Source organism: Equus przewalskii, chromosome 1 (assembly GCF_037783145.1).
Source record: "Equus przewalskii isolate Varuska chromosome 1, EquPr2, whole genome shotgun sequence".
Classification (NCBI taxonomy): Eukaryota; Metazoa; Chordata; class Mammalia; order Perissodactyla; family Equidae; genus Equus; species Equus przewalskii.
The window spans coordinates 81,732,477-81,747,205 of NC_091831.1; the positions used below are offsets into that span (position 1 = coordinate 81,732,477).

At 48.2% G+C, this 14,729-nt stretch overlaps 1 protein-coding gene across 4 annotated transcripts in view; it reads left to right on the plus strand.

Annotated features, from left to right (window-relative positions):
* The first annotated feature begins 2,009 nt into the window (after positions 1–2,009).
* The window catches only part of TMEM273 (transmembrane protein 273), an 82,508-nt gene continuing 69,788 nt past the window's right edge, over positions 2,010–14,729 (plus strand). For 2 of the 4 annotated variants that reach the window (XM_070615346.1, XM_008521974.2), the window contains exon 1: positions 2,053–2,348. The gene's annotated coding sequence lies outside the window, so the exon portion shown is untranslated. Of the gene's footprint in view, positions 2,349–14,729 lie in introns of all 4 variants that reach the window. The other 2 variants (XM_008521972.2, XM_008521973.2) reach the window with 2 other exon arrangements.

A 14,729-nucleotide genomic window follows, 5' to 3' on the forward strand; every position in this document is an offset into this window, starting at 1 on the left:
TGGGTGGAGCATCAGCAAGACAGCTCAAGCCTAGCCGTCTTTTGGGGCATTGCTTGACCCACAGAAACTTATGCACTCTTGCTACTCAGACGACAGGGCTGCGGTCTGCTTGGCTGTCACCCTCTTCTTGGCCATCATATCTTCTTTCCATGCCATTTTCTCTAGGTAGGGTAGGTGTAGGGAAGATGAACAACCCCAAGCAGGATCCAACCGGAGGATGAAGGGCCAATATCTTTTTGTGGTCCCCCCTCACTTACTTGGCTTGTGGGGTGGAGGATGGAACCTTTCCCCAGGATGGGTTGGGGGTGGGGAGATTCTTCCTGAGGCCAAGGGCACATGTCTTCCTCCTCTCTAGTCCTGATCTTCTGCTTATATGGACTTTAATGGGGTTAAGGTAGGTTAGAATGAGGGTTAGTGTATTAGTCAGGGTTCTCCAGAGAAACAGAAGCAACAGAATGTGTGCGTGCATATATACATCAATATATATACACACTCATTTATTACAAGAGATTGGCTCATATGATTATGGAGGTTGGGAAGTCCAAAGTCTGCAAGGGAGAGCCTCCAGGCTAGACACCCAGGGAAGAGCTGAGGCTGCAGTTCAAGGCTGAAGGTTGTTTGTTGGAAGATGTCCCTCTTGTGGGTAGGAAGTCAGTCTTCTGTTCTATTCTGGCCTTCCACTGATTGGAGGAGGCCCACCCACATTATGGAGGGCAATCTTCTTTACTCACAGTCTGCTGATTTAAACATCCATCTTGCTGAGAAACATCCTCACAGGAGCATCCAGAATAGTGTTTGACCAAATATCTGGGCACTGTCCCGCAGCCAAGTTGACACACAAAATTAATCATCACAGTTTGGATAATGGAGTGATTTTTCTCACTTAATAACCTCTGAAGGAGCAGTCTGCTCCCAATTGCTGGCCGCTCCCTTGCAAGTCCTTGGTGATTCTTCAGAATGTTGGACCCTTAACACCTCTCATCCTTAGCTTTTGTCCACAGATACAAATTTGGGGGCAACGGAACAAGTTACAGTAAAAATGAAACACCCTCCCTGTATAATTTCCAGAGATGACAATTACAGATGACTTACAGACTTTTAAACTTGTAAATAACACATATTCCCTCTCTCTCTCCCTCTCGATTGCATCTATATGAGCATCAATCTCTATCTACTTTTCATTTAAACAGCTTTATTGGACATATTTCACATACAATAGCAATTGACCTATTTAAAGTGTATTTTCATGGATACGTGTAGCCGTCACCACAGTCAGTTTTAGAACGTTTTCTTCATCCAACAGAACCCCATACTCTTTAGCTCTCACTCCACTATCCCCCATCTCTATTCTCCACTCTAAGCAACCACTAATCTACCTTCTATCTTGATAAATTCCCCCATTCTGGACTTTATATGAATGGGATCATGTAATATGTGGTCTTTTGTGACTGGCTTCTTTCAGTCAACATAATGGTTCCGAGGTTCCTCCATGTTGTAACATATGGAAGTATTTCATTCATTTTTATGGCATATGGGTACATCATATTTACTATTCATTCATCGCTTCATGGATATTTAGGTTGTTTCTACTTCTTGGCTATTATGAGTAATGCTGCTATGAACATTCATGTACACGATTTTGTGTGGACAGACGTTTTCAGTTCTCTTGGGTGTGTAACAAGGAGGGGAGTTGTTGAGCCATGCGGCAACTCTATGTTTAACATTTGAGAAACAGCTTTGTCTGCATGGTGATGTGGCTGCATCATTTTACATTCCCACCAGCAGTGCATGAGGGTTCCAATTTCTCCACATCCTCAACAATTGTTATCATCCAACCTTTTGTTTCTGGCCATCCTGGTGGAAATGAAGTGGTCTCTCATTGTGGTTTTGATTTGCATTTCCACGATGACTAATGATGTCAAGCACAGTTTCATGTTTGTTGCTGCTAAAATCTGGGTTAGACTATTTGGCTGCAGCCAAATTCTCCTTAGCTTTGCTAGAAAAGTCCAGAGTACAGGTAACGCCTGGGGTTGAAGGGCAGGCTTAACTGTCAGATCAAACATTTCTCTCATTGTCCTTCCCATAGAGATAATTTTTCTAGAACCTCAACTCACCTGGCTGGGTAGAGCTGGAACCCCCTGAATTTGCAGTGGGCCTGTAGTCCAGCTCTCTGCTCTGGTCCTCTCCTCCACCTGCTTTAGACGTTTTCTTCTCCTGCACCGCAGCCTGGCCTCCCCAGACGTCCTTCTGTTATACCTCAGGACAGCCAGAGCCTGTTGGCTAATGCCAGAGGGCTGATCGAGTTCAGGGATCCGGTTCTGTTGCATTGGACCACGCAGGTTATTCCGGTAAGGGCTGAGCATGCCTGTGAACAGATTGCACGTGATAATGTGTTTTCCTTTGCTTATATGTTCCTTCTTGCCGCCTCCTGAGAAGCATGGGGGTGCTAATTGGAAGGTCTTTTGTGTGCTGTGTGTAAACAGTGATTGTGCTCTGTGTAATGGCTTCCATAGGCTTGAATACGATATTGATTTGGGTGTGTAGTTTACAGGCAGAAACCAGAAAATGGTAAATTGCTCTCCTTAATGAGAAAGGAGTGGCAAGTTGAGTGGTGCCGGGGACCATCTAGGAGCAGGAGGGAGTCATAGAGGAGATTTAGAGCAGAAGTTGGTACCCTTTCTCCTAAGGGCCAGACAGTAAATATTTTAGGTTTTGTGGCTCCTCTGGTCTGTCCTGGCTACTCAGTTCTGCCATTGTAGCGCAACAGTCCCAGATGAGATGCACTGGTTGTATTCCAATAAAGCAGATGGCTGTAGGTCACTGACCGCTGGGAGGATGGAAGGGATAGGATGGAGAGAGACAGAGACAGAGACAGAGGCGCAGGAGCTGCACCCGGGGCAGCCAACATACGGACTTCTAGCAAAGTGGTGCCCAGCCCAGCTCTTGGGGCCCAGGAAACTCTGACCGTACGTTCATCTGACTGTGACCGGATCAGCACTGTGATCCAGATGGCAGAAGTTGCCCTCCGTGTCTGGAAGGCCCTGTTGTTGGCAGACAAGCTTGACTTGTGAAGCCTGCCTCATCTGCCCATCTCAGAACTCCAGTGGAGACACCCGTTCAGATGAAAGCTTTGCTTCCCCATCAACACTAACTTTGTCGCACGTTGGTACACGGTTGCCTAGTAAGATTGGAGAGATGAGAAATGGAAGAAGAGGCAAGACTGAGGCAGGTGGGCCCTGGAGCAGGAGATCTTGGTTATCAGGGGAGGGAGGGCCACCCTGGTTGGTAGTGTGGCCCAAGCATACATCATCTACTTGACGAACATGGGCTGCTTACGGGACCTTATGGGTGTCAGACCCTGGTGCTCTTTCCTATCATACTTTCAGGTTGATTTATTTAGAAATCTGTTGCTAGAGAAATAGATCTATATTTTTTTTCCTGTAGAAATAGAAGACGTGTCACCTTTTTTCTATGGATAGCTTTATTTGGCTACCATGATGTCCTACTTTTACTAGTCATGGGACTGTTGACGTGGTTGTTAAGAAAACAGTACAAAGAGCACATCAGCCATTTTTAAAGCTAGTTATTTTGATCATGAAGACATAGCCAGGACCTTTGGTCTGTTTTGTCGTTTTTGGCAAATTATCTCAAGAGAAAGTGCTTTCATAATATTTTATGTTCTAGATAAATATAACTATTTTGTTTTCTAAACAAATGATTGCCTCACCAGGATATGGAGCTCTTCTCGGAGAGAATGTGAGAGGTGGCAGGCGTAATGGCTGTCGAGTTACTAAGACATAGTTACACATTCTCCCTCCATTTAAAGTGAGTTTTTCAGGAAAAACATTTGAAGCATACATGATATGAAAGCTAATATCTTTATTACTCAAAGGGTTCATGCAGTTTTTGAAGAACGTTAAGATCCCAACAGAGGCATCGAGACAGAATAACTCACAAAAGAGGAAGCAAGAAGATGTGAGTAACACAACGCCAGCACCAGTGAAAAAATTAATGCTAACTCTCAATCTCATATGGTGTAAATTGGTGCTACTTTTTGGAAAGGAATTTGGGAAAATGCTTCAAGATTCATAAACGTGATCATGTCTGTGATCCAGAAATCCCATTTCTGGAAATCTTTCCTAAGAAAAGATTCCAAATAGGGAAAAAGCACTATTTAGTTGAGTGCACTGTATTAGCAAGCTACAAGCTCAGCAATAGAGGAATGACCTAGTAAATTATCTGGCTAATGAATTAACACGTAGCCATCAAAGAGCCAATGATGAAGACTTCAGTAACATGAAAACCAAAATGGGCAGGATTTAAACTGTGTGTACAACAAACTATATGCATCGCTCCAAGGACTAGAAAGGAATACACAAAAATAGTATTTTCAATAATTTTAAATTTCAAACATCCATGGAGGCAGAGAAGGTAATAAACTCTCATAAAGGCACCACCTAGATTTCACAATTACCAACTTTTTGCAATATTTGCTTCATATATACTTAAAAATCTCTAACAGACGATAAGTTTTTGAAAGCAGCATAACCAAACGCCATCATCACAACCAGCAAAGTAAATAATTTCTTTCATGGATGTGTCTTTTGAAAAATTTTGATGTAATTTTACACTTAGAGAAAAGTTGCAAGAATAATACAAGGAATTTCTGTATACCCTTGAGCTAGTGTCTTCAGATGTTAACGTTATGCCTCATTTGCTCTCTTCATCCTCCCTGCTATATACACACACATTATTTTTTTCTAAATCATTCTTTTGAGTCTGTCTAGGTTGCTGTGACAAAAAGACCATAGACTGAGTGGCTTAAACAATAATTATTTGTCACAGTTCTGGAAGCTGGGAAGTCCAAGATCAAGGCGCTGACACACTCAGCGTCTGGTGAGAGCCTGCTTCCTGGTTTATAGATGGTCGTGATCTTGCTGTGTCCTCATGGCAGAAGGGGAGAGGGAGCTTGCTGGGGTCTCTTTTGTAAGGACACTAATCCAATTCATGAGTACTCCACCCTCATAACCTAATCACTTCCCAAAGACCCCACTTCCAAACACGATCACATTGGGGGTTAGGTTCCAACATATGACTTTGGGGCACAAACATTCAGTCTATAGCATCCTTTGAGAATAAGGTGCAGACATGATGCCCCTTTATCCCTAAGTACAACAGTCTGTATTTCTAAAAACAAAGACATTCTCTTGCATAACTGTAGTCTAATGGTTACAACCAGAAAATTGACTTACAATCCTCTGCAATGATTGCCAATGATGACTTTTCTAATTTCAAAGTTCCTTCTACATTTATTAGTTGGCTTTCTACTAAGGAAGAGCTTTTTCTTCCTATTGATTCATTGATTGACATCAGCATAAACTCGCAGATTCTTAATTTATTCAATGGGTTATTTTCCATTATGCCATTAGTTTTTTTGATGTTCTAATTGTCCCAGATTTGGCCACTGAGAGCCCTTCATGCTGAATCCTGTGTCCTTTTGACATGTCCCTATAATATTTTGAGCCTTTCTAACTTTCTAACACAACAAGATGTCCCACTTTTATCTTGTACGCTCCACACTCCAGCCCTGGAATTAGCCATTAACCAAGGAAAATTGGCTCCTTTTATTAGAGATGGTGTTTAGACACCAAGATCTGGGTGCTAGGTGTGCTCATTGTTTTTGGGGTATCATTGCTTCCGGGGTCTCCCTGTGGGCCATGCTAGGAAATATATGTATGTACACACTCCCACATCTGCACATACACCCACATGCATGCATGTCTTTATATCTACCTAGCTATTATACACATGTACACATGCAAGTATGCATAAATTTACATAAGTTTATACCCATGCCTCTAATTCCAATCCAACACCACAGATTTCATTTATCTTCACTTTCCATATTTGCAATTCCTCTCTCTGATTATAATAATAATAGATTTAGCTCCTGTTAGCTACAATATATCTGTTTATTTGTTCAATCAAGTAATTTGAAGTTTGGACATTTTCTGTCTTTTAATTAAGTGGAGAAGTACCGGTTTTATGTAGTTTTATTTTCCCTCCCTCCCTCCCTCTCTCCTTTTCTTCCTTCCTTCCTTTTGGAGGTTACGCTGGGAGATTTCAATGTAGTCATTATTATCATCTTGGCCATTGACAATAATTTCTTAACATTTTCTAATATGCTGTCTGTGTTCAATTTTCCCTGATTTTCTGTAAAGCATCTTTTTACTGTTGACTTGTTCTAATCAGGACCCAAACAAATTTCATAATTTTTGTTTGGCGATAAGTCTCTTAAGGCTATTTCAATCATCCATAATTTATTATGGAAAGCACCCCTTGTTCATGCCATTTATTTGTGGAAGAACTGATCAGCTGTCCTGTGAATCTTCCACATTCTGGATTTGGCAGATTTTATCCTAAAGGTGTCATTTAACCTGTTTCTCAAACCCCCAGATTCCCTTGGATTAGCAGTTAGACCTAGATACTTGCTCATGTTCAGGTTCAGTTTTGTTTTGTTTTGGAAGGAACCGTTGCTAGATGGTGCTGTGTTTTTCCTATTGCGTCACGCCATAAGGAGCATGGTGTCTGGTGGAACCACTGTGAGTGATGACTGATCAGTCCTCGCTGACAAGTGATGTCAGCTTCTACACTTACGAAGTTCTCCAACAATCTTTCACCCAATGGACTCGCTGCCATTGATGAGTTATTGCCTAGATTCATGGTCTTGAAATGACAAAACGGTGACTTCTAAGTCTAATATGAATGGCACTTAATCTCCTCCCACACTTTATGTAATGTTATACTATACTTGTAATTAAAAATATAAATATCTAAGAATGAAAGTTTATATCAATATCAGTAGTAAGCCGAGGCCAAATGGCATTATCCACTTGAAAGATTTTTAATCTAGTTTCTCAGATCGTCTCTCCACTATTCCTCTTGAGCACGCACTGGAGTCTCCAAGGGCTGAGGGGTTTATTTTGGGAACGTATGTGGCCAGTTAAATCCCTTCACAGAAAAGAAGGAATTAAAATGCATGTACCCTATCACTCAGCAGTTTCTCTTTGGTATCAGCTCCAGTGAAATAATGATCTTCTCACGGTAACGGCTTCCAAAGCCTTGAAGACAGGAGTGATTTGGTGGGTCAGGTTAGAGGCAGGGACCAGGAGAGATGCACAAGGGTGTTCACTGATCGATGTTTGCAATGAAAGAGAACTGCAACAACCTGAAGGTCGTGTGACGGGGGAAGGACAAGTTAAACGTAACCACGCAAACATAAGAACACCATACAGCAGCCGAAAGGTGCAGATTTAAGCTCCCGGAATCAACGTGGGCAAATCTCAAAAAGCTAAAGTTGAGTGAAAAAACCCAAGGTACAGAAAAATCCATTTGCATGCCGAGTATGAAAATAGAAACGTGCCAAACAATATTATTTATTTTTTATGGATATATATGTAACAGTCTATGTAAAACTATAACACTGAGTTGAAGGCAACGGGAAACTCACGATAGAGGCAGCCACTGGGTTGAGGTGAGGGTAAAGAGTTTTCATTTTAGCTGATGTGTTCTAACACTGGCTAAAAAAAAGAGTTAATATAGTACTTGTGCAACTATCTAAAAAGTATTTAAGCACAGAAAAAGATGGAGAGGAAAAGACCTGTGCCGCAGTCTCTGGAGGGACGGTGGAGCGTGAAGGCTCTGTCTGGACCGGCAGCTCTCGCTGCGGGGGACACGGTGGGCACCAACCCTGGGAAGGTGGCGTCTCCGCGGGGGGCGGGGGGGGGGGGCGCTCACAGGCACCTGCAGTCTGAGGCCATCTCGAGGCCACAGCCGGCTCCTCATACAAACCTGTCTGCCATTCTCCCTGGGGCAAAACCCCAGACGCTCTGGCCTCTTTCTTTCCTCCTCCCTCCCTCCCCACAGGCAGTTGCTCCCGGGTATAAAGATTCTCCATAGTCACTTATGGGGGGGGCGTGGGGGGGGGGGTTCAGCCTAACATCTTGGTCGTCTCTCTTGAATCAGAGCCTAGGCCCTCTTTCCCTCCTCATCCCTGTCCTTCCTTTTCTCGCACAGCCCCTGCTCCTCCCTCCGCCCCCCAACTCCATTCTCCTGAAAAAAACTTCTTGCCAGAGCCAAATAGTCCACACAGTGTTTCTCAAACCTAGGGCACACTGCCGGTCTCTTGGTCTTTGTTTGTGGCAATCCCTGGCCTGGAATGCCCTCCCCACCCTCTTGGCTCTCATCAGCTCCTCTGTGAGCCCCCTCTGGCTCTCAGTAATCTATCTCCTCTCTGAGTTCCTGCACCATGTATTACCCACGGCCTATGCATTTCTTCCATGCCCACTATAAAATAATAATAAAGTGATAGCTGCTGCTTACTGAGTCCCTTGATGTCAGGTGCACACGGAGTTATTAACCAAAGCCATTAGTTTGATGGAGGGCCAGAGAGATGAGAAGCCAGGAAAGGGTTGGCAGGGTCCCAGCCATTGGGTCATGGCTGGAGACGGGCTTCCTTGCCTGGAGAATTCTTTGGGCCCAAGAGAGCCAAACAGAAGAGGGTCTATTTGAGACCGTTTGGGGAGCCAAGGTGGGGAGCAGGAGAAGAGGTCATTTGCAGATGTTGGGGAGGAGATGTGCCCAGTGGCTGTAAAAATGGTCCTTTGAAAACCAGGATAGCAAAAAGGAGAAGGGAGCAGATGCCAGCCTCATGCCTGACTCTCTCCCTCTGGCCCCACTTCCCTGCTTGTGGGCGGCAGGCTCTGAAAAGCAACGAGCCCTGGAACCTGGCTGCTTTGCTCTGGCCCCCTCCTGCATCCAGCTTGGGTTCTGCCTGGCCCTGTAGCTTCCTAGCCTGTTGCTCCAAGCTTGTGTGGGTGAAGCCCCCATCAGCCCAGGTTCCACTGTTCTCCTTCTAAACAGTCTACAGAGACATCCTCTGTTTCCACCATCACGAGGGGATCTTGAGTCCTTTTCTCAAAATCTTCACTATGTTAGTTGTCTCCGGGCCCCAGATACTCAGCAGCTTGGTAGGGCAGGCGGGAGCTCAGGCCCTGGGCTAGAGGCCTGAACAAGCTCTTTTCTTTCCGGCTCTGCCTATCTGTCCAGGTGGCCCTCAAGGCTGGGCTCTGAGTTCTAATCACCAAACATCCTCACAGAATAAAGCAAGAACAGAATTCCCAGATAAAGCCAGAGGACATGCTCCCGGCTAGACCAGAGAGCCAAAGACGGACACCCAAGGAGGCTGCAGGAGCATCTCTAGGAGAGCAGAGGGCCACCTGGAGATCAGGCTCCTGGCCTCAGTGTGGATGTGGCTGTTTACAAGTGCCCAGCCTCCTGCCAGCAGCCGGTGGCATCAGCCACGCACCAGGAGCCTTGGGAGAGGCAGTGCAGTGGAGGGAGCATTCAGAATGCCGTCACCTTCTGGAATGGATGAGGTGGAGTTTGCACACGGGTGGTTTTATTTTTACTCCACGTTTCTGGAGAAAGCTTAATGGCTTCGAGTGCTCCTCTCTGTTCATGAAATTTAAAAGGGGGAAAAGGAACACGCGTAATTATAATCCCACAGCAGGGCAATTGGCGTGCCTCCGACTATTAGGTCCCATTAAAGATGTAATATTGTGATGTCTCAGGAGAAATTCCTACTTATTTATGCTCAGTATTAGGGCAAATATTAGTTAGCATCAGACCAGGAGGCAGTAACGTCTGATCTGATGTCACCAGCAGAGCTTGCCCTTATAAACAAAATAAGTGGCAATTACTTTTGAGCTGAACCAATAATTTTTTCAAGTGATTCCATTTCGTGTTGATCAGCAATGTCCAGCGAAGGTGCCTGCTTTTTAACCACACTTTCTTTAAATGTACAAAGGAAGGCCGGGGGGCTGGATTCTCCTCCTCCTTCTTGCTAGGTTTTCCTGTGGGACAGTAATTAGGAAATACAAGCCAATATAGGAAATGAGTATGGTTGCTTTTATGGGGATTTTAAACCACATGGCTTTGCTCCTGTGCCCGAGGAGCTGCTCCCTCAGGAGCCCAGCAGACCACTCCGTGCTACCTGGAAAATGGCTCCTCGGCCTCCTGGAGAGGTCCTTCCTGAGAGAGAAGAGGGGAGGCCCGCAGGGCAACTAGGGACGGGTCCCAGAGCTCAGCCCCCCTGCAGAGGACCTGGCTGGCTCTCCAGGTGGCAGTTTGCGGGCAAATGCCTTCCCTTCCTTTCCGCAGTGCGGTCTTCCCTGGCAGCTAGTGTCTTCACACACTCCTGCTTTACCTCAGACTTTAACAGCTGGGCTTCTAGAACATTCTCCCAAGGCAGAAGCTCCTTAGCCCAGGCTTGTTTGCCAAGAACTTTCTCAGATTGCTAAAGCTGCCCACACCCAGGACTCTCCCTGTGCCTTGTTGATATGCTCTTGTAGTCTGAGCACCCCAAGATGCCCACGTGAGAGCGTGTGGGGCTCCAGGAGGACTGCACCCTGTCCCTCGGCCAGAGCTCTAGTCGTTCTGGACAGACAGCGCCATGTCCTTCTGGCAGGGGCAGCTGCTCTGACTCTGTGGTCCCACCCATGGGCTTTTTCTCTCCAACGGAGGGATGGCCCCAACCTCTGTGCTGGCAGGCACTTGGGGGCCACATGAAGAGCTGAGCATCCGAGTGCAAGCCGGGCTTTGCAGCATCTCCCGTGGGACCCTGGTTCCACGTCCTCGCCTCTGCCCAGCACAGGCCAGGGCTGGCCCAGGCCGTGAGAATGTCTATGAGAACTTCAGATTCATTTCCCCTCCCAGGTCCCATCCTCTCTCTGTGTTCTCCGTTCCATCGCACAAACACTGGGCATTCTCCATGGATCAGGCCTGGCAAGGCCCGGCGGCAGGTTCAGAGAAGAACGAGGCCCAAGTTCTGCCCACACAGAACCTGCAATTCTAGTTGAAAAAGCTGGTACAAGGGAATTCCCTGAGACCGCCAGGCTGAGTAAGGTGAGCACCGCATTGTAGGTAGAAGGCGGTCTGAGGAAGGCACCCAACGTGGGAGAAATCACATTGTCTCGGGAAGATCAGGAAAAGCTCCAGGAAGGAGGCAGAATCTGAGGCCTCGAAGGGTAGATCCAATCTCGCCATGGGGAGCTGGCTTCCAGGGCTGACATTCCAACCAGAGGGAGCTGTGGGCGGCAAGGGGAGAAGGTGGGAAGCGAGGGGTGCTTGGACAATGCTGGGTTTCGGCTAAATTAGTTAAGTTTCTTTCATTCAAGTAATAGAAGCTCGGTGGAGGCTGGTGACACAGATTAGCATGCCAGCTATCATGGGCCAAGTGTCGGGGTACAGCAATACAGATGTTGGGGTGAGGCGGACGCCAGACCCTCCGGGGCACTGCTGCGAGTGCCTCTGAGCTGTCAGGGGAACAGCCATGAGCACATTAGCATGTCCAGTCTCTCCCCTGCCAAAACCCACTATGGCTCCCTACTGCAAACAGGAAAAGCCCAAATGCCTTTGCTTAGCATGCCCCGAAAGTCCCTCCCTGAGCTACCTTCTTGCCTTCCACCTGCTGTTTCCCTTTAGAGATTATTTCCTCTGACTATTGCAGACGTTCTTGTGGGTGACCAAGCTCACTGCAATCCCCTTGCTCTAGGAACACAGGGCTGACACCCTGGGGCCGCCCTGCCTCCCTCACCTGACCAAGTGCACCTGATCACGTTCTTCCTAGGAAGTCAGAGAAGGGCAGAGCTGGCGCTGGTCCACAGCTGGGCTCTGGAGGGGGGGCCAGTGAGGTCCTGCCGGGGTCGCGGATGTGGTTACTGCCGAGTTTCCTGTCTTCTGAGTCGTGGCTGTTCATGTCTTTCTCAGATTCCGAGAGATATCAGTATGTGTATTTCCCCTGCTCTATGACTTGAAAATAAGTACTTAATTGCTAATCTCTTCACTCTAGACACTGCAAGGTTTCTTCTAGGAATAAGAGTCTGGGACGTTCTCACGTAGGAAAAGGATTGGGATTGGCCTGGAGGCCGGGTCTCAGGAGCTGGCCCACTGCTGCCCTGAGCCAGTCGCTGAGCCCCTGCTTAGCTACAGTAGAGGGGGCTCTGTGTATCTCCCCGACCCACAGAGCATCACGAGCTCTATTGTTAATCTAACCCATCCACAGGAGCAGGTCACACTGGGCCTGCTGGCTGCCACGTCCAACTTTCTTCTGCAGCCCAGGGGTGACAGGCAGAGAGCCACTAAGAGGGCAATGTCCAGTACTAACAGAGAACCAGCATGGCCTTGCGAGGTTAAGGAATATGCCCAGAAAAAAAACCTTGTAAGACGTTCTGTATACGGTCACGCGTGTTTGGAAACATTTTGCGTGCCAGGTTGGGTTGGAAGAAATAGAATGTAACGAAACAGCAGAAATCCGTGGATTTCCGAAAACACGCAGTCAGCAGGAAGAACGTGTCTGGGTCAGCAACACAGCAGGAGATGCAGGGCTGATAAAGAGGGAGGGCCTCCACAGAGCCGATGCTCTCCCAACCCGGAGAGAGGTGGGCCTGGACGGGGTGGGTGAGAAGCTGTGTAGGAGAGGGAGACGGACTCTCCTGGGGTAGAAGGGGGCTCAGGCGGGCCCTGAGGTGACCCTGAGCCCCCCAGCTGGAGCTGGCCCTGAGTGGGGTACTGGCTGCATCTTGGCCACTGCGTGTGTCAGTCAGCAAACACCATGAGCACACACTGCATTCGCTGCATAGAAGGAGCACTGGGCGGGAGCTGGCGGCACTGCTTTCCTTGGGGCTCCTGCAACCACAAGGCCATCTGCTGTCTTGCCTCCCCTCCCAGTGCTGATCCTTTCCCAAGGAGCCACCCAGGGTCCCATCCCGTCCCCCTCTTTACCCTTTGCTTTGACACGTTCGAGAGTCACAGCATCAACTTGACAGCTATTTTAAGAGCCAAGTGGTGTTATCAGAAAGCAACCATAACAAAGTGGGCTGCCTGGAATTCTTCCCCGCTGTCTGTCTGGGAGCTGACCTAGGGGGCATTCCAGCGAGCTGCCTCCCTGGGACGTCGTCGGTTGCAGCCCCTAGGCAGGAAGGATGACAAATAAGCAGGCAACGGCTTTTAGGTTTGAAGCTCAAAGCTCTTTGAGTAGAAGAATAGAAGTATTATGTTTTCAAGGTAATATTTCGTTGGTCACTTAGTCTTAAGAGGAAGGGCCTTCTTTTAGAAATCACCTAATGGCAATGGGGCTCAGAGAGGGAGACTGGCCCGCCTGGAGCCACTCAGCAGGCAGTGAGGATTCTGATCCGAGTCCCGGGTCCTGTGGCTCCAGTCCACTGCTCACCTAGCAGTTCACGTGTCTGGTGTTATTCCTTCTGTCCAAGAGGGAAGCGACACTGCTTTAGGAGCGGACATTTTGTCAGATGTGGCTGGAAGATCTGGAGAGGAGAGCTGGCCACCAGCCTCATTTTACAAACCAGGAAGCAGTTTCCAGGAGGGGCATACAGCATGTCAGGGAGTCATGGTATTGAGGCTGTGAGCAGAGGACATTCTTCTTGTGACAAATAGCACCCTGGGGGTGGGGCAGGTACCAAGGCTGGGGAGATGATGAAAGCCTGCCTGTCTGCACCGGGCTGGGCTGTCCTGAGTTGTCCCCTCTCATCTCCTCCACCTCTCCAAGTCTGCACTCCCCTGGGCCTCTGCTTGACCTTGACCATGCTGGGCTGACCCTCATGCTCCGCCCTCACTGTCCCCTCTGAGGCTCACACTCAGCCCCCCGGGCGTGGGTATCCTGTGAGAGAGCAGACAGACGTGCTGTCGAAAGGGCATGGAGCGCTGGATCCAAAAGAGATTTTGTATCATGATGCGGGCGTCATCAAAGGAAGTCACCTGCACCAAGTGACAGGAGGCTCCGCGCCAGCTCCACGAAGGCAGGCAGAGGTGAGAACAGATGACCGTCTACCTCGGGGGAGGGCTGAGAACGATGACCTAACGCTTCACCCCAGACAAGATGCTTCGGAAGACTCCCAGAGTCTAGAAGCCATGGGATGGGAAACCCTGATCCACCGGGGTTCCAGTCCTGCCTTCCCGCCTGGGTCTCCCTGTAGCCGCTCTCACGAGGGTGGGTGAGCCCGTGCGAGATGCACCCCATCATTGGGCTAGCTGCACCCCCTGTCATACTGGCCAGAGTCTGTCCCGGGCACCAGTCCCTCTGCCTGCCTGACACCCTCTCTTACTCCCAGGGAGCAAAGCTCGCTGCTTTTCAGGTCTCAGAGCTGTGTGTTAGGGGGCAGGACAGTGGCATGACTCTGAGTGTGTGTGATAGTGTCACACGGACCTGGGTTCAAATCCTGGCCTGACTGCGTACCGCTGTTTGACTCGGGCAGTCAATAAAAGCCCTAATCCGTGCTTCCCCTGAGTGCGCATGGTGATAATTACAGTCCATACCACATGGCGCTGTCACGGGGACTAAGTGGGATGATGAATGTGCAGCTCGTGGCACTGTGCCCGCTACAGAATACAGAGCTCCGTGGCTGCAGCGACTTCCGCTATCGGCTGCAGACGCTCATGGGCAGTCGTGCAGAGGAGGGCAAAGAAGCTTTGGAGTCCAGAAGATCTGAGGACATGTCCCAGCTCTGCCAACACGCAGTAGCTGTGTGTCCCTGGGCAAGCCACCTTCCCCCTCAGCCTCAGTTTCCCAACATATAGGTCAGCTGATGTAGTTGACCTATAAATACCTTGTCTACTTCAGGCATCCTGCTACTTAGGAGAAATTTTGAGGA